The sequence below is a fragment of the Capra hircus genome, chromosome 23 (genome assembly GCF_001704415.2).
Source record: "Capra hircus breed San Clemente chromosome 23, ASM170441v1, whole genome shotgun sequence".
NCBI lineage: Eukaryota > Metazoa > Chordata > Mammalia > Artiodactyla > Bovidae > Capra > Capra hircus.
The window spans coordinates 19737753-19763305 of record NC_030830.1 but is presented as its reverse complement, the minus strand read 5'-3'; the positions used below and the strand labels follow the sequence as shown (position 1 = coordinate 19763305).

Sequence of the window (25553 nt, the reverse complement as noted above, 5' to 3'; positions counted from 1 at the left end):
TAGATAAATCCTAACTTTTCATTTCTAGACTTCTTCGTGGAGAACTAATGGAAATCAGTGAGGACAAGTCTTTTTCTGAATTTCTTCGATTATGTGAGAGTAGAATGCATAAAATAAGCACTGGGTTTAGTTTCTAGCACCTTTATTCTTGCCCTTTTCTGTTACTCTCTTAAACTGTATTCGCACAAACTTTTCCCACTTTCCTCTCCATATTCCCTTATTCAGTTTTTCTTCCTCACATCAAAGTTAACTTTACACCCATTTGCTCCTGACCCCTTTCCACTCTAAGGGTTATCCTCACTGGTATGTCTGTCTTCTCAAGGAACATTTGACTGAAGGAAACAAGAAAGATCTGGCTCTTTCAGGATTTCCTGAGCTCCAAACAACAAACTTGAAAGAGTCAGTCACATCATCAAGCTTGAGCATCAAATTCCACTGACAGTATTACTGAGGAGCATGAAGGGGAAAGAACAGACCTTTTTTTTTTTTTTTTTTTTTTTAAGTATCTCTCAGAAGGCTTTATTCTTTCAGCCTTCCTGGTTAATTAAATAACTGCAGGCCAGGAAGAAGCCACTACACTGTATATTTTAAAACTTCAGAAATAGTAACATTAAACTTGGTAGACTTTCTCTAGACAACTAATAGCTTTAAAAAAGAGAGAGAGAGAGAGAGAGAGAAAATATTTTATGAAACAGCCAGAAGACCAAGAGTACAGGGGGGTGTAGCTCAGTGGTAGAGCGCGTGCTTCGCATGTACGAGGTCCCTGGTTCAATCCCTGGCACCTCCATCTATATTTTTGTCAACCTTTCTCATATTTACTCCCTGCGGCCTACCATTTTCCAGGGCCGAGAACCGGCAAAAGGAAGACAAGAAGGAAAGAAAGAAAGAGGATTGAATAAAGGGGAGTGGGATGGGGTGGTGGTGTTGGAAATATCCCTGTTCCTTTAGTGAGTTATCTGAGCAGTCAGAGACCTGGATTTTCATGTGGCTATGAAAGAGCAGGCCCCTGAGATGAGATTAGCACAAGGACTGAGAAAGATCCTTTGGTATTGGAGAATAAGGAATCACTGGTATGTATTTTAGACTTTAGACTGAATTTGGACCCTGCAGTTTGTTGTTTCTACTTCAGGTGTCTTCCTACTTCTCTCAGCTTGCTCCAAAGTTTGCTCCATCACCAGCTCTCAGGAAGGCATTTCCACTCCATCACCAGGGAACGTCTCAGGAATGGGGCATTTTTCTTCAGTTTTCAAACTTCTCCTTTCCCCTAACTTCAACCTCTTCTGCCTCCCAAACTGCCTAAAAGACCTTAAAAATACCGCGGAAGAAGACAAAGAAAAGTATTGTGAAAGAAGAGGGTAAGGATGCGGCGGATAGAGGGGGATTTAGGTCCTTTCGGAAGGAAAGAGATGACAGAGCGAAAAGAATTCACACACAACCTGCCAAGAAATGCAGAGCGACAGTGCATGTCCGGCAAATCTAAGGCAGCAAAGCGATCGGACCCTTGGCAACTGCTTTCCTTATTGAGGCTCTGTTTTGAAAGACAAAAGGAGGAGGGAGGAGGAAAAAGAGTACACAACCTCTTTCGGACAGAATTTTCTCCAGAATGAGGAGAGAGCAGGGGAAATGTGTGAAAGGAGTCTCATTTAACGTCTTGTGTGAAAGGAATTAGCGCTTTGTAGCCTAGATAGCATCTGTCACCTCAGGCACTGAGGCGCAAAAACACTTTTCGTCTTTTGTGTGACAAGTAACCCAGATGTGAATTTTGAATGAGGTCCGAAAGCAGATAGTAATTTATAATATTAGGAAACTCTGCAAACTCAAACTCTGGCAGGTTTGGGAAACCCTGACCTGGAGTGTCAAAAACCCGGAGCCTAGGTGGAGTGATCCGAGTTATTGGGACGATCTCAGGCGGGAAGCAGTATAGTGGACAAGGGCGGAAAGGCGACGTTTGAATGGGACAAGGAAGGAGGCGAGTTGGAATCAGCAAAGTAGGGAGAAGAGGGCGTATACATGGATCTTTAAATATGAGTAGGATTTGGGTAGATGGGTAGGAAGGACCTGTCCAAGCTCCACCTCTCTTCTTTGCATCCTATACCTACAAGAAAGTGTTGAAGTCTGTGTATTTTAGGGAAGTAAACAGAAAACTTCTATCCCATAAGAAGATCGCACTCGTTTGTATCCAAACTGTTGGCTTTTGAGAGCATCTTGGGGCCCTTTCCATAGGCGAGCTCTTCAGAGGGAAGTCAAATTGTTTCAAATCTGATGTCTGTTGTCTGTTGTGGTGGCAGCAGGTTAGCGAGTGTGGAAGTGGCCTCTGCCGGCTGCTCTTGGCTTGAGTATATGAGGTATGTGTGCAAGACTAATTTTTAACATGGATCACAATTGAAAATAATCTAATGAATTTACCCTTACTGGGCCATCAGAAAGTCCCAATCTCCGTGAGCCCGGATAGCTCAGTCGGTAGAGCATCAGACTTTTAATCTGAGGGTCCAGGGTTCAAGTCCCTGTTCGGGCGATGTTGCGATTTATTTTTCCTTATGTCCAAAAGATGTTTTCACTCTGCTCTAGGCCATACTCCTGCCTGAAGATTAAGTTATCAACCCTTAGAGAGTATGCAATCGAATAAACAAGGTTTTGAGACATTCGCTCAAATAAGCCAGAAACAGGACTCCTCCATGGGGGAATGGGTATGGAGAAGAATGAATTCCTTTCTGCTGGCGGGTAGTTTGTTGTGTTTTTTGCTTTGTGGGTGTTAGATCGAGCCTGGAAAGAGGAGGAGCTTGGGTTTGAACATGATCAAGGTGCCGACAAATAGCACAAAGCTATGGTTTTTCCAGTACTCATGTAGGGATGTGCCAAACTGGACTGTAGAGAAGGCTGAGCACGGAAAAATTGATGCTTTTGGACTGTTGTGCTGGAGAAGACTCTTGAGAGTCTCTTGGACTGCAAGGAGATCCAACCAGTCCATCCTAAAGGAAATCAGTCCTGAATATTCATTGAAAGGACTGATGCTGAAGCTGAAGTTCCAATACTTTGGCGACCTGATGAGAAGAATCGACTCACTGGAAAAGACCCTGATGCTGGGAAAGACTGAAGGCAAAGGAGAAGGGGCAGCAGAGGATGAGATGGTTAGATAGCATCACAAGCTCAATGGACATGAGTGTGAGTAAACTCCGGGAGATAGTGGAGGACAGGGAAGCCTTTTGTGTCCATGGGGTCACAAAGAGTCAGACATGACTGAGCGATTGAACAAGAAGATGCCTGCAAATTTAAGATTCAGTCTTGTGAAGGTATTTGGGAGCCACAGTGAAACCCCTAAGATGGCAACTTTGCAGAAATCTGTGTTTAAGGAGGTTTTTCTTATCATGGAAGAGAGTGTGTAGAGCGAGAATGTAAAAGGGCTTATTGTGATTTGAAGATTGGGAACTCATTAATGGTATTTCCGGGAAAGTGTGTCTTAAGCCAGAGTGATCATGGACTCCAGATAGTATTATGTTCCTTGAACTTCCTTAGAAATCCCAGGAAATGCTTAGAAATCCAGGTCAGGTGATTGCTTTCTCCTTTTTGCTGGCCTCTGACTGTATGAGAGTTTTGTTCTTCTTCACAGAAATCCCATGAAGTAGATTTTGAACTTGGAAGGACTCCATTTGTCTGAAAGAGTTTGTCTCTTAGTTGGTCCAAAAGATTCTTCAGATCTCTAGAATGTAAAATAGGAAACAGAAAAATGACCAGTCTCAATGAGGGAGAGAAATAGGTGGGATGGGGAAATGGGGCTGGTTTTAACTTGTCTCTGTGTCTTGGTGTAAAGCACAACTAAGATTATGTCCAGTGTCCTTGGTAAATCATTACTCTACATTGTGACAGAAAAAAACAATGCCAAGTGGGGTCTTGTATATTTCTGATATCAGCAAAAGTGTGGTAAATTGGGAAGCACTGCCCAATATAATGTGAATCATGCATGCCAACCACATACATAATTTTTAAATTTTCTAGAAGTTACATTGAAAAAAATAAAAAGAAACAAGTGAAATTCATAATGCATTTAATTTAATCCAATATATCTAAAATACTACTGTTACAGGAAGGGGGACCTGCTTCCAGGGTCCAAGAATGGGCTCACATTCACACTTGGAAATGTCAGAGGAGGCACATTGTGCTGACAAAGAAATTTATTGCAGAAGGGGGCCTAAGTAGAGAGCAGCAAGGTAAGGAAACCCAGGAGAACTGATCTGCCACATGGCTGTAGTCTCAGGTTTTATGGTAATGGGGTTAGTTTCTGTGGTATCTCTAGACAGTCATCCCGCTTGGCCCATAATCTCAGGGTGCTCCCTGGTGGCATGCACATTACTCAACCAAGACAGATCCCAGGGAGGACTCTGGAAGGCTGGTCATCTTCTCCAGCCTTTGGCCCCTTCTGAATTCTCCCAGTTAGTTTTCAGTGGCAGCACCATGTTCCTTATCTAGAACTCCTGTTGCCTGTGACAACTCAAGCATGCAGGCCTGGCCAAGGCAGGTGGTTTTGGTCAACAGTTCCCTAACTGTAGTGGGAATTCCTAATAATGTACTTTCATAGCCTTGAGAAATTCCACAGAAATAGCACCTGGAAAAACAGCATATATTAAGAAACTGTGTTAATGATTATCTTTCATGTTTTTCTTAAGAATAATCTCCTTGTTACAAACCCCAAGGCCAGACTCAGAAGGGAGTGTGACTGGGCTCATGAAAGCATGGACCTTGGAACACCAGGTCAGCGGCAGGCAAGAACACTGCCTACACACTTGCTGATTGTTCCTGAGACTAGCCCAGGAGGGAATGGCCTGGGGTAAAAAACGAGGAGATCTGGACTATATCAGTGTAGTGTCTTGGGAGAGTTAAGATCAAAAAAAGTCTTGTAGTCTGCAATTAGGAATACAAGCTGGACTCAGAGTGGACTCTGCACCTCAGTCCAATAGAGGCTGCAGGTCCCCTGACCTATTGCACCAGATTTCATGGCTCTTTTCATTCTCGACGCTCAGTCTACGACATTTAGGGCAACACTTGACTTTATCATGTCAATAAATAGTTCACATATAACCAATAAGGATGTAATGTATAGCTCATGGAACTCTGCCCAGTGTTATGTGGCAACCTGGGTGGGAGGGGAGTTTGGGGGAGAATGGATACATGTACATATATGGCTGTGTCCCTCACTGTTAACCTGAAACTGTCACAACATTGTTAATCAGTGGTATACCAATACAAAATAAAAAGCTATTAAAAAAAGAATGAAAGAAAAAAATAATCCACGTAAACATAGTACCTAAGTATTTTACATTCTTTTTTTCATACTAATTCTTTGAAATCTGGTGTGCATCTTAAACGTACAGCACATAAATTGGACTGGTCATATTTCAAGTACTCAAGAATCACCTGAGCTAGTGGTTACCATATTGGACAACAGAGTTATAAGAACTAATATATTTGAATAAACAGAAGAAAATATATAAATGTGCAAAATGCTTCCAAATTAAAGCAGTTCTGTAACTCACACTCAAAATCTATATGCAAAATTTCACTCATATTTATGAAGTATGCCAACTAAAAATTGCCACTTTGCCATTTGCCTCTCCAAGGATTTAAGTCATTAGCCACTGCAGCTGCTGACCTTCAACACACCGTGAAAGGAATTCAGAGTGGAGATCAGGAATGAGGCACTCTGTGCTCCAGGAAAAAACCGGCAGAACAGGCCTTCAAACGGATATTTTCAGGAGATTTTATGACCCCAAGTCCTTACATTTTCTTATATCTAGAAAAGCACTAAAATCATTAATGGTGACATCTGCTCCTCCTGACTACCAGCAAACCTCTGCCAAAAAGTGTGCTTGATTGCATGTACCCCCTTTCACGAAAATAATATATAATACTGATCTTCCCTGCTACCTGTTCAGAGCAGTTCCTCAGGGCTATCTGAGATACCACTCCCTGGCTATAGTCCTCATTTTGCCCCCAATAAAACTTAACTCAAACTCTCACATTGTGCTTTTTTTTTTTTCCTTCTGTTGACAGATGTTGACTGAAATAAAAATGCACAATGTGGGAGCTGTAAGTTTCAGTTTTATTTGGGGATTTATTAAGGACTAAAGTCTGGGAGAGGCTATGTGCAAATACTGGTAAATTGCCACTATGCAAGATTACCTGAATTCTTTCTGATAAAGTGCTAATATTTAATATCCTTCTACAATTCTTAGACAGAGGAGCCTGATGGGCTACAGTCCATGGGGTCACAAAGAGTTGGACATGACTCAGTGTTAGTTCCATGTTAGTTCACCATCCTTTGTCTTTCCTATGCCTAAAGACTAAATATATGGTTTGTGTGTGTGTGTGTGTGTGTGAATGACAATGATTTTCTTCTACCCAAATCATTCACTCATAAAAATACATGAGTTAAGACTTAGAAGTGAAAAATCCACTGGATATTTATTTCTTCCAGGGTATTCCTTCCAGGGTATTTCCCCCATTATTCTTGTATGCAAAAAGCCATATTTAAATTTTTTCTAAGTCAGTGGTCACATTTCCACAAGACTCTGAATCCCTCAATTTTCAAGAAACTACTTTGGGAGTCACCGGGGAGAGAGATCCTTCTATTCACAAGAAAATTAACTTCAGTAGGTTGGTATATACTTTAAAAAAGCTATTCAAGTGTGTGCATGCTTTGAAGACAGAGTACATCATAGTAAAAAGATAAAATATATATTTGAAAAGAGATTCAGATATACATATTTTCAACAAAAGACTTTATCATAAACAAGGTAAAATTTACATCTGAAAGGAAACTCAGATACACATTTGAAAAGAACAAGAGTCACTATAACTTTCAGGGGAAAACAAAAAAAAAGCAAGGAGGGGAGTAAAACAAAGAATTTGTAGTTAGGCTTTAGATTCTCCTAATTGGTATAATGCTATTTTCATTATGAGAAACTCTGTTCTTATCAGGAGTTCTATGTTAGACTTATCTGTTAACAATTATCTGTTAGATTCATTTGTTAGATAAATTGTACAGTTCAAATATTATGAGTAAATACTCTATTTCTGACTGCTAGATCTGTAAACACCGAGCACAGTGGGTTATAATCGCCCACTATGAGTAAAGATGGCAAATATGAGTAGTTACCTGGACAAAAAAATTTTGATTTAATATCCCACAACTTACAGCAGGGTGAATTCCAAACGGTGTTTGAAATTTATTAATACAAAATTTAGAAGTACTTCAAAACCACAAGTAAAATTTTTAATAACTTTGGACTGGGGAAGGTTATTCCAATAATGAATTAAAAATCCAAAATTATTTAAAGGAACATTTGACAAATTTGATTTCAAAAGAGCTTCTGAAAGAGTGGTAAGAGTATAGGTAAATTTTCTTTAATATATTTATGCTTTTCTTACTTTCCAAATTTTCTGCAATATGCATTATTTGGATAATAATAGAGTAAAACAAAACAAAGCAAAGCCTCCTCTATAACAAGGAAAAGTCCACAAGCAAAGTCAATGACAAATTTCAGACTGGGAAAATAGAATTGCTATTCATATAACAAAAGGGATAATTTCCCTGTTTCACTAAATATAGGCTTGATTATGATGTTAAAGAAAACATCCACAAAATCTCAATGGTTTAAACAATAAAGGCTTATTTTAGCACTTTATATATTTTCCCTCATTGATTGGCTGATGGCTCACCAATATTTTTCATCTGGGATTTAGGATGATAAAGTAGTGTAGGGTAGGGGAAAAACATCTACCCGTCTTAGGTTCTTAGGTTGCAGATGAGCGCTCCTAACTGACCAGGTTTATTCTTTTGCGGAGTAGCCTGCGGAACGAGAAGCTGGCCAGTGGATAAAGGAAAGGGGGAAACAGGGAATTCGGGCTTCTTAAATCTAAGATTTTTCATGAAGCCACAGTTCGCAGATAACCACTCAGATTTCAGGAGAGTTAGAAGGTCTCTGTGGAGAGAGCCGTTGCCTCTGGCGACAAAGACTGGGGCAAGATTTTCACAGTTTCAACAATCTGGACATTTTTTGTTTGTGGTTTGGTTGTCGTTTGTCTTTTTTGCTCCAAACGAGAGCAAGTAGAAAGACGCAGCTCCGAAGAGTCATTTGACCGTTCAACCATTCAGCTACAAAGAAAAGGGCGGCGGAGTGGGGGGAACGGGGGTGAGGGGTGGGGGGGCGGGGGCGCGAATCGCATTTTCTATGAGCCTTTGGCTTGTAGACCATGCTTCAGCGTTCTGAAAAAAACCTCCCAGTGATTTCCACATGGGATTCGATTTGGCCAACGCGAGAGAAAGCACTTGTGCTGAAGCTACTGAATGAAATTGGGCTTTGCTCTCAGTAACGATTTGAGTTGCATGTTGTCACTGCATCTCCGAAGGGGATTACTTGGATAGAATCCGAAAGCGGCTTTAAGTGTAATTCATCCTCAATGATGGTTACTATCTGGTTGGAAATAAAAAGATACCCCAAATTGTGCAAAACGCATTGACCTTTTAAAAGCACAGGAATCCTACCCAGCAGCAGGTTTTCGCCAGGGGATGTAGCTCAGTGGTAGAGCGCATGCTTCGCATGTATGAGGCCCCGGGTTCGATCCCCGGCATCTCCATGTAGTTCTACTTTTGTTGTGGCTGTCTAATTCAGACTTTGGCCTTAAATTGTTAAATCAAAATATTTTAACTCTTTCTCATTTGGGGGCCATTATCTTGACCTTTAAATATAGCAGTTTTCCATATATGTGTTTATTGGTCTTCCGTTTGGTTAACTACCATCACGATTTTCTCTGCTTCCTGGAAAACTCCTTGGGATGTTTTATTAGGCAGCAAGCAGTACAAAGCCAGAGACAATTCAGAAGTAAGTTCATCCTATGAATGTCAGGAAGAGGGAAAACAGCTGCATTTCAAAGAATTATTTATCTCAATTAAAGGAGGTTCTATCCATTCCAACTTTGCACTGGAAAATAATTAAAATATCTCAGTAATATGTTTTTAAGGAGAGGAGAACGTAGCATGTGTTTTAGTATTGGTGTAGTAGTTGTACATCGGTATTCAAAGATCCACCCAGGACCGTAAGAGAAATTTCTTCATTTCTCACTTCATCTTTGGCTTTACTTAAGATTTCTGTGGAGAAGAGCTAGTCACAGTCCAACGCAGGAGGTCTGGGAATGTGGTAAAGGTTAGGAATAGCCTGTGGACATAGAAGGCAGAGTTGGTTCAGTTCGGTTCAGTTCATTTCAGTCGCTCAGTCGTGTCCGACTCTTTGCGACCCCATGAATCGCAGCTCGCCAGGCCTCCCTGTCCATCACCAACTCCCGGAGTTCACTCAGATTCACGTCCATCGAGTCAGTAATGTCATCCAGACATCTCATCCTCGGTCGTTCCCTTCTCCTCCTGCCCCCAATCCCTCCCAGCATCAAGGTCTTTTCCAATGAGTCAGCTCTTCGCATGAGGTGGCCTAAGTACTGGAGTTTCAGCTTTAGCATCATCCCTTCCAAAGAAATCGGCACCCTTAATAGCGCGACTGTTCTGTTCTAACAAACAGCTCCTAATTCTAGTGGCAAGCCAAAACTTACCTCATTGACATAACAGAAACACTTTTGCTCCTCTCACCTTAGAAAAGTCTAACGATTTTAAGAACTCTTTGCCATTAGCAGGGATGAAGACCAAATATATATTTCTTATTGTAAGTCACAATATTAATAATGTATACACAGATGTTACATTGCTGCATTATGTGGCAGTTAATTTTTATTTAAAAATTTTGAGGAACCACAAAACATTTTTTTTTTAAGTCTCCTTTCTTAGCTTATCAGTTAATTCCTTAACTTTTTTTAGTGGTTGCTCTAGAGTTTGTAGTATACATTTGCAATTAATCCAAGGTCACCTTCCAATAAAACTATACTTCTTCACAGGTAGTGTAACTACCTTGTAATAGGGAAAAAATCCAAAATTCCCTCCCTCCTAGCCATTGTATCACTGCTATCATTTATTTTAGTTACATGTAAACATACATATGTATACAATATAGCCATAATCTCATAATCAAATACATTGTTGCTATTATAATTTTGAACAAACTTACCTGTCAGATCAATTAAACTAAGAAAAATAAAAGTTTTTATTTACCTTCCCTTATTCCTTCTTTGATATTCTTCCTTTCCTTATGAAGATTTGAGTTTCTATTATTTTTCTTGTCTCTAAAGAACTTTTTTTAACACTTCTTAAAAGACTGGTATACAGGGAACAGATTCCCTCCATTTTTGTTTGAGAAGTTTTTATTTCTCCTTCATTTTTCAAAATTTTCAGGGCACAGAGTTCTAGGTTGTGGCTTTCTTCTTTAAATATTTCACTGTAATCTATTCTTGTTTGCATAGTTTCTTAATAGAAGTCACATGTAAGTCACTAGACTTGGTTCCTCTATAGTCTAGATGTTTTTTCCCTCTGACCTCTTCCAGGATTATTTTCTTTATATTTGATCTTCTTTAGTTTGAGAATGATATGCTTATATATAGGTTTTGTTGTTGTTGTTGTTTCTTTTTTCATTTATCTTTCTGGTGCTCTCTGAACTTCCCAGATGTGTGGTTTACTGTCTGACATTAATTTGGGAGAAATTCTCAGTCATTGTTTCAAATATTCTATTTCTTTCTTTCTTTTCCTTATGGTATTCCCATTACACATGTTATATATATATATATTTTTTTGGACTGTCCTAGAGCCCTTGGATATTCTGTACCCCCCCCCCCCGCCCGTCTTTGTTCTGTTTTTCAGTTTTGGAGGTTTCTACTGATACATCCTCAAGTTCAGAGTCTTTCCTTAGTTATGCCTATTGTACTAAGCTCATCAAAGGCATTCTTCCTTTCCATTACTATGTATTCTAACCTTGAGCATTTCTTCTGTTTTGGTATTTTTAGGATTTTCATCTTTCTGTTTACATTGCCTATCTGTTCCTGCATACTAGCTACTTTATTCGTTAGATAGATCCATTATCATTTTAATCATAGTTTTTAAAATTCCTGCCATGTCATGATGATGTTATCACACATCTAGAGCCAGATATCCTGGAATGTGAAGTCAAGTGGGCCTTAGAAAGCATCACTACGAACAAAGCTAGTGGAGGTGATGGAATTCCAGTGGAGCTATTTCAAATCCTGAAAGATGATGCTGTGAAAGTGCTGCACTCAATATGCCAACAAATTTGGAAAACTCAGCAGTGGCCACAGGACTGGAAAATGTCAGTTTTCATTCCAATCCCAAAGAAAGGCAATGCCAAAGAATGCTCAAACTACCACACAATTGCACTCATCTCACATGCTAGTAAAGTAATGCTCAAAATTCTCCAAGCCAGGCTTCAGCAATACGTGAACCGTGAACTTCCTGATGTTCAAGCTGGTTTTAGAAAAGGCAGAGGAACCAGAGATCAAATTGCCAACATCTGCTGGATCATGGAAAAAGCAAGAGAGTTCCAGAAAAACATCTATTTCTGCTTTACTGACTATGCCAAAGCCTTTGACTGTGTGGATCACAATAAACTGCGGAAAATTCTGAAAGAGATGGGAATACCAGACCACCTAACCTGCCTCTTGAGAAATCTGTATGCAGGTCAGGAAGCAACAGTTAGAACTGGACATGGAACAACAGACTGGTTCCAAATAGGAAAAGGAGTATGTCAAGGCTGTATATTGTCACCCTGCTTATTTAACTTCTATGCAGAGTACATCATGAGAAACGCTGGACTGGAAGAAACACAAGCTGGAATCAAGATTGTCAGGAGAAATATCAATAACCTCAGATATGCAGATGACACCACCCTTATGGCAGAAAGTGAAGAGGAGCTAAAAAGCCTCTTGATGAAAGTGCAAGAGGAGAGTGAAAAAGTTGGCTTAAAGCTCAACATTCAGAAAACGAAGATCATGGCATCCGGTCCCATCACTTCATGGGAAATAGATGGGGAAACAATGGAAACAGTGTCAGACTTTATTTTTTTGGGCTCCAAACTCACCGCAAATGGTGATTGCAGCCATGAAATTAAAAGACACTTACTTCTTGGAAGGAAAGTTATGACCAACCTAGATAGCATATTCAAAAGCAGAGACATTACTTTGGCGACTAAGGTCTGTCTAGTCAAGGCTATGGTTTGTCCTGTGGTCATGTATGGATGTGAGAGTTGGACTGTGAAGAAGGCTGAGCACCGAAGAATTGATGCTTTTGAACTGTGGTGTTGGAGAAGACTCTTGAGAGTCCCTTGGACTGCAAGGAGATCCAGCCAGTCCATTCTGAAGGAGATCAACCCTGGGATTTCTTTGGAGGGAATGATGCTGAAGCTGAAACTCCAGTACTTTGGCCACCTCATGCCAAGAGTTGACTCATTGGAAAAGACTTTGATGTTGGTAGGGATTGGGGGCAGGAGGAGAAGGGGACGACCGAGGATGAGATGGCTGGATGGCATCACAGACTCGATGGACATGAGTCTGAGTGAACTCCGGGAGTTGGTGATGGACAGGGAGGCCTGGCGAGCTGCGATTCACCAGGTCGCGAAGAGTCAGACACGACTGAGCGATTGAACTGAACTGAACTGAACTGAACTGGTTCTTTTATTGCTCTGTCTCTTCAAATTATTATTTGCCTTCTGATATGCTTTGTAATTTTTTCTGGATAGCCCAACATGGTGTACTTGATAAAAGGATAAACAGGAATTTAGTAATGCGGTGGTGAGGTGCTGGGGGAGAAGCTTTCTATAGACCTACGATTAGGTCTGTCTTTTATTGACCCTTTGTCTCTGGCTGGTGAACTTCACGATTGTTTCTCAGTTTTGTCTCCTCTCACTCTTAGGTGGGACAGGATAGCTACAGGATGCTGGAGTGGGTTTTTCCTTCTCTCATGTGAAAATCTAGAGACAGTTGGAATTGAGTATTTCCCTTCTTCTGGGTAAATTAGGCTCTGACAAAACCCCAGCTGGTTAAGGTCTGGTTAAATGGGTTCTTTAGAAATCGGGCCTTGTTAAGAACAATAGCACTGGTATGTTTCAATGTGGCTCCTCTTCTTCCCCCTCTGCTGGAAGAATGAAGGAATTACGTGCGCCCCACCCCACCCACCCACCCCCGATTTTTAGATGGTTAATGTGAGAATCTGGTTAAAGTCCTAGGGGTAAATCACACAAAAATGTGGAGACCCCACCTCTACCCTGCCCAAGCGGTGACTCAGTGTCCCTGAAGTTTTTAGTGATCAGAGTTGCCTACTTGGGTCCTCAAGCAAATCATCAACAGTTCAGGTATTGGTTCTTCCTGTGGTTTCCACTTGTGAGTCACTGCTCAGGTAAGTCATGACTCCCTTTATTCACCTGTATATCTCTCCAGTCTTGGGGGCAGCCAGTTGCCCTGTGTCCTCACCTCTCTTATAAATTCTAGGAGAGGTGTTGATTTTTCACTCTGTTCATATTTTCCTTCTTGACAGAATGAAGTGGTGACTTTCAAGCATCTTATATATGGAACCAGAAACTGGAAGTCTGTTTGCTCTTTTTTAAGACATTTTTGCCTCTGTGCTTATTACTAAAATGGCCCTATAATTATCCCTTCTTATATTTTCTCCACGGGGTGTTGATATAGATATTATGCTAACCTAAAATAATTTATAGTTTTCCCATTTTGTGCATGGGGGGCATATTTTATACAACACGGAGGTTATTGTTTCCTTTAAGATTTCATAGAACATGCCAGTAAGTTTGTCTCTGATTGGAAATTTTGTTTAAATTCCGTTTTTTAAATGGCTGTATATTGAATCAGATTTTCTATAACTTTTTAATGTTAGTTTTGACAATTTATACATTTTTATACAGTTTCCATTTCTTCTAATGGAGTTAAGAGGATTGAAGCCAAATTTCATGATTTCTCACTTCTAAATCTCTTAAGTAGCCACTGAAAGTGTCCTCCTGTTTATTCCTTCAGAGATGCAAGCATCTGTCTGTCTATCCATCCACACATTTACTTTTTAAAAACTAGTTCACAAATTTACTTATATCAGGTATTGTAATAAATACTGATACACAATTAAGGATAACCTTCAAAACGGCCCTCCCCCCCAGGATCCTTACCTCCTGGTAATCACACCCTTGTGCAGTCTTCTCCTGCTTGACTCAGTCACCATGATATATGAGGGGGAATTGAGGCTTTCTACCCACATGTGAATCTGCCATGTGGGAAGCAGATCCCCCAGACACAGTCCATGCTCCAGAGCCCTGCATGCACTGTTCATACCTGGAGTTCAACTTCAGGAGATTCTTGGGACCAAAATTACCCAGCCAAGCCACAGTGGAGTTTCTGACCCACAGAATCTGAGATAATAAGCATCAGTTTTTTTAATGCTGTGAATTTTGGAGTGCTATTCAGCAATAGAAAACTAATATTTCCAGAAAGCCTTTTTTTACATTTCTTGTAAAGGAATTATCATTATTTACCCCCCAAAAGTAATTTTTATCTGTTTCTCTCAAGCTTCCAGATTGTTACAGAAAACTTTTCTTGAAAATAAAATGTCAATGCTAAACTAAGATGTGTGGTTCATCTCTCATGTTTCTCTTTTTATCCTGAAGGAAAAAATTCCAAAAATTTTAGGCTGATTGCCTAGTGCATCCTACCCACCAGAGGGTCATGGCACTACCATGAAAACAATCCCTGGCAAAAGGAAATGAAAAAACCATAATTATTTCAGATGATTCATGGTTTATGCAAATTCTTACTATATGAATAAAATTTAGGTTATCTTAGCAAGGTGAAAGGATGAGAAATGCTGATTATATCTTGTCAAGCTGATTTCTCTGCCTTGGTCCTTTCAGTTCCAACCATTCTGAACTACATACACTTCCACGCCTGTAAGCATGCTGTATCCTCAGTCTTCCTTTTGTTTCTATTTGACATTATTATTCATTCTTCCAGATTGGCTCACAGGTTTTTGTATTTGGGGACTAGGCGGGAGAAAACTTTGATTTGCATCTCTTGTTGAGAGAGTGGTCTGAATTCTAAAGAACCACTCACTCTGCAGAAGACAAGCACCATGAAAGCAGAGGATTTGCCTCAGTGTTAGAAGTGACAAATCTCTTACTTTCTGGCTTTTCTTTCTGAAGAATCAGAGCAAGATCCGAGGATTCATGTTCCCTGAATTTGATGTGTATTCTTTGAATTAAATGAGGATCAGAAGGCCGCAGGAAGCAAACCAACATCTTCACCTTTCAGTCCTCTCAGTTGCTAAAAGTGGAAGGAACTTACTTTTTTAACAGAAATACCTTCACTGGCTCCCTGTTTTCTAAGAATAGTTGCATAGCGGTTTCTGGAGTCCAGGAATGGGATGCAGAATTGAAGACAGTTTGGTAGGTTTCATAATTAAAGACAGTCATTGGCAAACTATTTTTTATCTTTCCTGTAAGGAATTTTCCTTTGTCTCACACATCTTTTGACAAAAGAGAAAAGGGCTCTGGAAAGAAAGGTCTGGGAGGCTGTTGCCTACTCTGATTTCCGAGCTCATTGTATCTTCATCAGTCTCTGAATGTCTGCAAGACACAGGCTAATCAGAATTCCTTGGTAATACAGTACTATAAAATCAAGGGTGGGAATTGTATCTTTCAGAAAATAGCAAAATAATTTAAAATGTAAATTTGTTTTATTTCATGAAGATAGTTTAGAAAAGCCCAATTAGTTAGAGTGGGGATGTAGCTCAGTGGTAGAGCGCATGCTTAGCATGCATGAGGTCCCGGGTTCGATCCCCAGCATCTCCAAGCTTTTGTTTCTTTTCAGCTCCGGAAATACATCTCTCCAAGGGATGGAATGGCCACAGTCCATTCCTGTAAAACCTAAAGATTAACCGTTCTTGCCGCCGGGTACTTATACTTTGCTCGGGTTATGCTAGTAATGCTTACGTTTTAAAATTTTATTCCTTTCCGTCCTCAGCAGGGATTAGAGATGTTTTCCACAAAGTGAAATCAGAAATGACGTTGGTCGCTATTCCATGGCGGGGGGCGGGGGTGGCGGGGGTTGACAGTTATCCATTTAAACTCTAAATTAGAAGATTTCGGATTTTCACTTAGCTTTTCTGCTGGGGTTTGGGGTGGGGGATGGGATGGTAGCTCCAGACTCAGGTTTCGTACCTAGAGGCTCAGTAAGAAAGATGGATTTCACCGGAAGCTGCCTAGAAAGAAAAGAAACTCTTCCCAGGCTGTGAAAGCATTGGATACGTTTCGCTTCTCAAAACGTGACAGTTCTCTCAGAAATCGAACACAAAGGAGTGAAAGTGAAACATTTTGCTACAGACACGTTTTCCCCTCAGTGTGTTTTGCCAGTGAGCTCGCGGCTCTCATATCAGTGTGGATTTAATTCCTTCTATACTGATTTCTTTTGTAGTCTCTTAAATTTACCTCACTGATTCTAAAAACTTTAACGCTCTTAAAAAAAACAACTTATTTTCCTAAACCCAGCCCTTTTATACCATTCATGTGGGTAAGTACTTTCCTTGGCCAGCTCCTTTGTTTTGATGAAGGGCTAGTCCCCTTTGGAATGCAACATTTCTTGGATCTCGGTGCTTTTGCCTCAATTTCCAATTCATGACACCCTGTCACATGAGCAAATGAAGGAAATTCAAAAAAAAAATTTTTTTTCTGTACTTCTGTTTATTTTTCAGGGAGGCCTCTGGGCAGCTCTATGTGGCTCTTGGAGGCTGTGGTCAAGGGCTCCAAGTTCTTAGAGGTACAGGGTCCAGTTTTAAAAAGATAATAAGGGCAACCATCCTTTCTGTTGGTCTCTAATGATTTGGTCTGTCGTTCGTGGGTGAATCTAGTGCTTGTGCTTCCTGACTAAGAAAAAAACCACAGGATTAAAGAATGGGTCTTAAAATGGGCCTTTGAAAGTGTGGTGCACTGAGGTTTGCACTCTGTTAGCTAAATCATTCTCTGCTGTTATTTACTGAACAATTGCTCTTATCAATACTTATTACAGGCCTACAATAGTTTAGCTCCAACACAGCTTTAAAGATATTAGAACACTTTGGACAAACTTAAAATAGTAGCCGTAGCATTTACCAGCTAAGCCATCAATAAAGAAATAGTTCACAAACTATTTCATTCCTTGTTTGTCCCATTTTCAGTGTGCCATATACCCACAGACAAGGCTAGCAGTTGTGAGATATCAACAGTTCTGCCTAGAAACCAGTTTTGAGTTGTAATGACTACCTGCTTTTGTTGTCACTTCAGGTCACCTACTCCATCAAAGGTGGTTTTTTGTTTGTTTGTTTGTTTGTTTTGTTTTTTAAGATTTCTCTATCCCAAACCCATGAAAAGACCCTCCTTAATTTAACTAATAAAAAAGGTTTAGGTGCAGTTTAAGAACAGTGTCCTGACTAAATTATTTTATCTGGCAGGTAAAATGTGCACTGGGTGATGGAAGGGATGAGGGAAGATAAAAATCAATGCAGTTTCCCTGAGCTCATAAATTTCTTTCAACCTGAAGCAGTTATTCTCCAACTTGGCTGCACACTGGAATCACCTTGAGAGCTCTAAAATTATCTGATTCCTGGATTCTGCACTGAGAGGTTCTAGTTTAATTTGTCCAGAGAGTGGAATAGACACCAGCATTTTAAAAAGATCACTAGGTGATTTGAATATGCAGTTACAGTTGAGAACTGCTGGCCTAGAAAGTCTCTATTTAAATTATTTCCAAATATCCACAAAGGTAGGAGGAGACGTATGAGAGGTAGACTTGCAGGCTTATCCCTTTCTCAGTCTAACCTTATTTTAGAGACACCACTAGTGACTGAGGTGGTCATAGATACATGAGTAGTCCCCAGCTTGGCCAAGTCAAGGGCAGGTGGGGTGATGGATGGGGATGTAACTTAATTTCACATAGCAGTCTGCTAAATAGAGAAAAACACTTCTCTGTCTCTCTCTTTTTTTTTTTTTTATTCTACCACAGTTGTTCAAGGACTATGAACTGAGAACTGCTATTTCCTGAGATCCCTGTGTTTGCAAAGTTCATTACTGGGAAGAAAGTGCATCATTTAATAATTCAGGGCCATCCAGGACAGAACAAGTATACTATAAGCTTTCCTCCCCAAAATTTAAATTGAGGGATATCTATCCGTGATTTGAAATGGCTCTGACCTAGACCTAAAGCAAGGAAAGGCACTACATTTTCTGAAATAAAATTACCTCAGGAAAGAGGAGTTGATATTGACAACTTGGAGCTAATACTTCATAAGGCAAGTCTTGTTTTAATTTATCATATGACGCTGGGTCCCTAAGAGGAAAGTAATAATGGTTTCAACAATATAAAATAGCGAAGACTATTTTAAAAAGGTAAAACTAGATCTCATATTCTGTATGGTTTCTTTTCTCCCAAATAATATTAAAAGAAACAAAGATAGAGAAAAAAAAAAAGGAGCTATTTTCTAAGAACACACAGAGCAGAAGGCTGGGGAAAATCTATTTGTGGATCTTTATACATTAGCACTGAAGTAAAAGACTAAAAACACTCCGTTTATTTACCAGTAATGAAATTTCTTTGAGCCTACCCTGAGTTTGACTCCATTTAGTAATTTCTGCACAGTCTTATGGCTAGAGAAAAGTAGATGTGAACTCAGGGTCATTTAGTGAAGAACACACCTTATTCATTTCATTTCTCGGAGAAATGAGATCCAGTGGACCTACATTGTAGTGGAGGGCAATCCTTGCATAGTTTAATCCTAAATTGTGACTAATGACCTCTCAGTAATTGAAATAAAATATGTCCTGGCATGTAAGTAGAAAAGAAAGCTAGTCTCTCTTTTTTCTTATCTATATTGACCCTTCAGATCCAAAGAGAGAGCACACTAGATGAAGGGAATGAAACCAACTAGAGCACTTCTCCTCACAAAGACATAATCTGGACAACAGGACCTCAGGAAAATGTGGGAGATCTGGGAGAGTTTAAATATTCAGGGAAGGCGATCAGACGACCATGTTTTGAATTCCTATAGTATGAGGTGATCAAAGGAGAGGAAGGTTAGATAAGGGGACTGGAATATCCATTTCACAGTTGCTACAAGTGGCAACAAAAAGATCAACTTTTTGTTCTAATGAACAAAGTAAAAAACGTGCTAGATGCATAAAAATGCAATATTTGTATTTTTTGGTATTTTAAATAAGCTCTTCACCAATAAAAGTTAAAAATAACAACCTTGAAGAGACAGAAAAAAATTGTGCTGGGAAAAACTAATCTGCTCACATAGAATTCCCTGTGTTTAATTCTCAAAGGGTCCTATTTTTTCCCCGCAATTTTTCTTTTAGGATAAATTCTAAGTTATTTGAAATGATTGTTCCACAAGGTGAGGAAATTTTAAGTCACTATTCCAAGTCATTGTCTTTATTTTCCCCCCCTTTTATTATGTCTGGTATGTTTGACACCTCCTTGTTAGCTGCTCGTCTGTCATCTTGTACTTCTTTTATTATGATATTTGACATTCATTAAAATTTCTTGTTTTGTTTTCTATCATCTGTGGCCATCTTGTACCTAGTTGTATCCATAGAACTGATTTTGATGGACATGGGTTTGAGCAAGCTCCGGGAGTTGGTGATGGACAAGGAAGTTCACAGGGTCGCAAAGAGTCAGACACAACTGAGCGACTGAACTGAGCTGATTTCAATACCTGACACATAGTAGGTTCAAAGTAATATTACTCTTGTTGAAGATACTTCACCTTAAATGCTGTCCTCCCAGCAGTACTTCTGTGACTGAAATTTACCTAGTCCAGATCGTAAACAATTCAGCTACCTGGAATTCAGAAACACAATGATTCCTAGCCCATTATTATTCTAAAGGTGTTGTTTCCCAAACTCAGAAAATATAAAAGTAACTATAAATGGAGTAGAAGTGTAGTCCTAATCATGGAAGTTTGTTAGTATAGATTAGATTTAAAAATCACTATCCTGGTTAGCAAGAAACATTTATATTCACTATAAAAACATTCTGAGAGTGAAGTCGCTCGGTCATGTCCAACTCTGAGACCCTCATGGACTAGCTTACCAGGATCCTCCATCCATGGAAATTTCCAGGCAAGAGTATTGGAGTGGGTTGCCATTTCCTTCTCCAGAAGATATTCCCGAATCAAGGATTGAACCCCGGTCTCCCGCATTGCAGGTAGATGCTTTACCATCTGAGCCATCAAAAACATTCTGAATAGGATACAAAATGGCAATATCAGAACATTTGACTCAAAAAAGCAATAAGACTTTGGGATTCAAAGGTCTTATCATTCAGAGCTCCTTTCAGCATTTACGTGGTTAAATAAAGAATTTTGCAGTCCTTCCATTTTGTATTTTGATGAGGCATTGGAAGCTGGGTAGATGCACAGTGGCATCTGCTAAGTTGAACTCACTCCCTTTCAGCACTGGTCTTACTCCAATTAAAGGCAGAAAATCATGATGCAAGAGTTCACAGTTTAAGAATGGATTCTTAGGTTCGTGACTGTACAATCAGTTAATGTTTGTTTAGCTTCTACAAGTTGAGGGTCCATGTGGAAAACACTAATACTAAAGAACATCAATTTGAAGAAGGCAATATAGAGAAGAAAGAGTCTGATGCCTCCCAAAGCCAAGCCAGTAGTATTTTCCGTCTGTGCGCCTTCTAGGAGCTGCAGGAAAGGAGGCCATTCCCCAGCCTCCGGCTGGCAAAGGCTCCTGGGATTTGAATCAGAAAACCGTTAAGTGAGCTCTGACCTAATCACCTCCATGCTGACAGTCTCCTGCTTCCCGAAGCAAGAGCGAGCACAAGCTGGCAGCTGTTAGCAGAGTCTAAATGTGTTTGAAGTTTGGGGTTGTTTGTTTTGCTTTTCAGTGCACAAGTGTGCCATCTCCTAACAACCAGGAATGGCATCAATTGGACTGAAGTTCTAACTAACCTGTTTTGCTAGAAGAGCCTTTCACTCTACTTTCACTCACTTGAGGATTCTAAGTTACTACAATCCGGTGAAATATAAGAGCGTCTCTGGCCTCACTTACAGAAGCCCCTTCCTGCACAAAGAATAATCAGCTCGTATCCACTCTTTCCCATTCCATGGTTGTTCTTAGTACATTTTCTCCGTTACCGTGCGAGAGCAAGTAAGTGTTTTGTTGCTTAAGTTCCAGGAGTCTTCATCGCGGCTCTGTCTGTTCTATAAGGTCTATTTATTCGAGAAGAGAGTGAGCAGTGTGGGTGTGTGCTCAGTCGCTCAGTCGTGTCTGACTCTGCGACTTCATGGAGCCGCCGGTCTCTTCTATCCACGGCGTGTTTAGTAACTTTAATTAACACAGCTCTTCACCTAATTGAGTAGCATTTGATCAGAAAGGAAGCTGGAGCTATCAAACAGCTGGCTCTGTGGCTTAGTTGGCTAAAGCGCCTGTCTCGTAAACAGGAGATCCTGGGTTCGAATCCCAGCGGGGCCTGTTGGTTTTTCATCTCAAAAGTTGAACCCTTAGTTTTAACAATCAAAAAGAATTTTTAGTCTGATACCATCTTTAAAGGTAGATCAACTTCACTGATTGGAACTTTTTATTTCCACAACCGATTCTCATTGCACTTGTATTCTCAATGACTCTCAGGCTCTCTACTAATGGTCTATCGTATGGATCTACTACTTAGGCGTTCTTTAGTTCTTACTTTCTGCCATAAGGGTGGTGTTATCTGCATATCTGAGGTTATTGATATTCCTCCCGGCAATCTTGATTCCAGCTTGTGCTTCTTCCAGCCCGGTGTTTCTCATGATGTACTTTGCATTGAATTTACATAAGCAGGGTGACAATATACAGCCTTGACATACTTCTTTCCTGAATTGGAACCAGTCTGTTGTCCCAGGTGCAGTTCTAACTGTTGCTTCCTGACCTGCATACAGATTTCTCAGGAGGCAGGTCAGGTGGTCTGGTATTCACATGTCTTGAAGAATTTTCCATAGTTTGTTGTCATCCACACAAAGGCTTTGACATAGTCAATAAAGCAGAAGTAGATGTTTTTCTAGAACTCTCTTGGTTTTTCTATGATCCAACAGATATTGGCAATTTGATCTCTGGCTCCTCTGCCTTTTCTAAATCGAGCTTGAACATCTGGAAGTTCATGGTTCACGTACTGTTGAAGCCTAGCTTGGAGAATTTTGAGGATTGCTTTGCTAGTGTGTGAGATGAGTGCAATTGTGCGGTAATTTGAGCGTTCTTTGGCATTGCCTTTCTTTGGGATTGGCATGAAAACTGACCTTTTCCAGTCCTGTGACCGCTGCTGAGTTTTCCAAATTTGCTGACATATTGAGTGCAGCACTTTCACAGCATCATCTTTTAGGAGATAAAATAGCTCAACTGGAATTCCATGACCTCCACTAGTTTGCTCATAGTGATGCTTCCTAAGGCCCCCTTGACTTCTCATTCCAGGATGTCTGGCTCTAGGTGAGTGATCACACCATCATGATTATTTGGGTCATGAAGATCTTTTTTGTATGGTTCTTCTGTGTATTCTTGTCACCTCTTCTTAATATCTTCTACTTCTGTTAGGTCCATACTATTTCTGTACTTTATTGTGCTAATTTTTGCATGAAATGTTCCCTTGGTGTCTCCCATTTTCTTGAAGAGATCTCTAGTCTTTCCCATTCTGTTGTTTTCCTCTATTTCTTTGCATTGATCAAAGGAAGGCTTTCTTACCTCTTGTTGCTATTCTTTGGAACTCTGCATTCAAATGGGTATATCTTTCCTTTTCTCCTTTGCCTTTTGCTTCTCTTCTTTTCACAGCTATTTGTAAGGCCTCCTCAGACAACCATTTTGCCTTTTTGCATTTCTTTTTCTTGAGATGGTTTTGATCCCTGTCTCTTGTACAATGTCACGAACCTCTGTCCATAGTTCTTCAGGAACTCTATCAGATCTAATCTCTTGAATCTATTTCTCACTTCAACTGTATAATCGTAAGGGATTTGATTTAGGTCATACATGAATGAGTCTAGTGGTTTTCCCTACTTTCTCCAGTTTAAGTCTGAATTTGGCAATAAGGAGTTCATGATCTGAGCCACAGTCAGCTCCCGGTTTGTTTTTGCTGACTGTATAGAGCTTCTCCATTTTTGGCTGTAAAGAATATAATCAATCTGATTTCAGTATTGACCATCTGGTGATGTCCATGTGTAGAGTCTTCTCTTGTGTTGTTGGAAGACCGTGTTTGCTATGACCAGTGCATTTTCTCAGCGAAACTCTATTAGCCTTTGCCCTGCTTCATTCATAGAAGAACTAAAGAGCCTCTTGATGAAAATGAAAGAAGAGAGTGAAAAAGTTGGCTTAAAACTCAACATTCAGAAAACTAAGATCGTGGCATCTGGTCCCATCACTTCATAGCAAATAGATGGGGAAACAGTGGAAACACTGTTTTGGGGGGGCGGAGGGGGCCGGGGGCTTCAAAATCACTGCAGATGGTGACTGCAGCCATGAAATTAAAAGACTCTTGTTCCTTGGAAGAAAAGTTATGACCAGTCTAGACAGCATACTAAAAACCAGAGACATTATTTTGCCAACAAAGGTCTGTCTAGTCAAAGTTGTTGTTTTTCCAGTAGTCATGTATGGATGTGAGAGTTGGACTATAAAGGAAGCTGAACACCGAAGAACTGATGATTTTGAACTGTGGTATTGGAGGAGATTCTTGAGAGTCCCTTGGACTGCAAGGAGATCCAACCAGTCAATCCTAAAGGAAATCAACCCTGAATATTCATTGGAAGGACTGATGTTGAAGCTGAAACGTTAATACTTTGGCCACCTGATATGAAGAACTGACTTTTTTGAAAAGACCCTGATGATGGGAAAGATTGAAGGCGGGAGGAGAAGGGGAGGACAGAGGATGAGATGGTTGGATGGCATCACCGACTCAATGGACATGAGTTCGAGCAAGCTCCAGGAGATGGTGATGGACAAGGAAGCCTTGGGTGCTGCAGTCCCATGGGGTCGCAAAGAGTTGGACACGACTGAGCGGCTAAACTGAACTGATACCAGTAGTGTACTTTTATGATCTCTTTTAAAATGAAATGAGAAATAAAATGTTTGTTTATGACCTACTAAGACAGAAGCTCTTGTGACAAAGGTCAAAGAGTTTTTTGGGAAAAAAAGACAGGAGTGGAAACCAACCTAGTCTTTGTCTCAGGCTGATTTGCTCTCTGACCCCTTCCACTTCTCACCTCCTCCAAAAGAAAGTTATAGGATCAGTCTGATGGGACTTTGGCGATCGAAGCAAGGGTATATTTTTTTCAGCAGAGTAATACTTTAAATTGCTCAGAAATATCCAAAGTGCGAAGAACGACTTTGTCTGTTTATCCAGCGTGTAAAAACACCACTGAGTGAATACTCAGTAACAGACTGGAGATGCTGGGGATTGAACCCGGGGCCTCATGCATGCAAAGCAGGCACTCTACCACTGAGCTACATCCCCAAACCTGTAAGTGTGGTGTGGCTCTCAGGTACTTTTCTTTATGAATATATGCGGTCAACTTTCCACATTAAAAAAATATATGTGTATTTTACGTTGTTGTGCAAATATTTTAGAGGACTTAAATGTCGGAAAGATGTTTTATGTAAATCAGTGTCATTAAAGCCTTCAGATTCTCTTGAACCTGACAAGGCCCAGTTTCAAACAAGCAACTGTAAAATTGGCTTTTACCCCAGCAGGACCATGCATAAAAGTCATTCAGTTCAAGGGCCTTTTGGAAAGACTGATATTAAAAAAAAAAAAAGAACCATAGATGACTACAGCAAAGCACTGGGACATTTCTTGTTGTAGTACAAAGGAAAAGGAAATATAAGCCCACTACTGGAAAATCCCATGGCAGAGGAGCCTGGAGGGCTACATGGGATTGTAAAAGAGTCAGACATGACTTAGCAACTAAATAGCGACAACACAACAAACTACAAAGCCAAACTGTAATCTGGGGAAGAACTGTGAGACAGCCACTCTGCAGGCTGCTTTCAATCTCAGGTTCTAGGCTTGGAATTATCCACAGTCAGTATGCATATAAATCTCAGCCTGGTCCAAGAAGGAAAATCCTACTTAGTAGATCGGGTGAGGAAACCTACTTATATCCTGTGAAATAAAAAATTGTAAGAGAGATGCTGAAGATTCAAATGTAAATCTAGGCTACAACACTTTAGAAACAGATTGCAATGTGAGACAGTGTTTCTCAAAGTGTGGTCTTTGGACCAGCAGCATCAGTATCTTCTGGGATCTTGCTAAGAATACAAATTCTAAGACCCACCACAGACCAATGAGTCAGGAACTCTGGGAATGTGGGTTCAGAGTTAATAATCTATGTTAAAAACCCTAGAGGTGATTTTGATCTATGCTAAAGTTTGAGAAGCACTGTTGTGAGGTATTGATGAATGCTTCATTACTATACTATGACAATAACACAGTAGTAAGATGTTTCCAACATTTAAAGATAAAATAAATCCACAAAGATCATGTAACTTTTCTGTACTGTTAAACTTCATTGTAATAAAATGAGAGAAAAAATTTAAAAACATTTACAGATAAAATAA

At 40.1% G+C, this 25553-nt stretch overlaps 6 non-coding genes across 6 annotated transcripts; 5 read left to right on the top strand and 1 right to left on the bottom strand.

Annotated features, from left to right (window-relative positions):
• TRNAA-CGC lies at window positions 716–787 on the top strand. Its single transcript has one exon. It is a non-coding gene; the product is annotated as a tRNA-Ala (tRNA).
• Window positions 2443–2515, top strand: TRNAK-UUU. The gene has a single exon. It is a non-coding gene; the product is annotated as a tRNA-Lys (tRNA).
• On the top strand, window positions 8560–8631 carry TRNAA-CGC. Its single transcript has one exon. It is a non-coding gene; the product is annotated as a tRNA-Ala (tRNA).
• On the top strand, window positions 15711–15782 carry TRNAA-AGC. The gene has a single exon. It is a non-coding gene; the product is annotated as a tRNA-Ala (tRNA).
• TRNAT-CGU lies at window positions 21379–21452 on the top strand. Its single transcript has one exon. It is a non-coding gene; the product is annotated as a tRNA-Thr (tRNA).
• On the bottom strand, window positions 24379–24450 carry TRNAA-UGC. The gene has a single exon. It is a non-coding gene; the product is annotated as a tRNA-Ala (tRNA).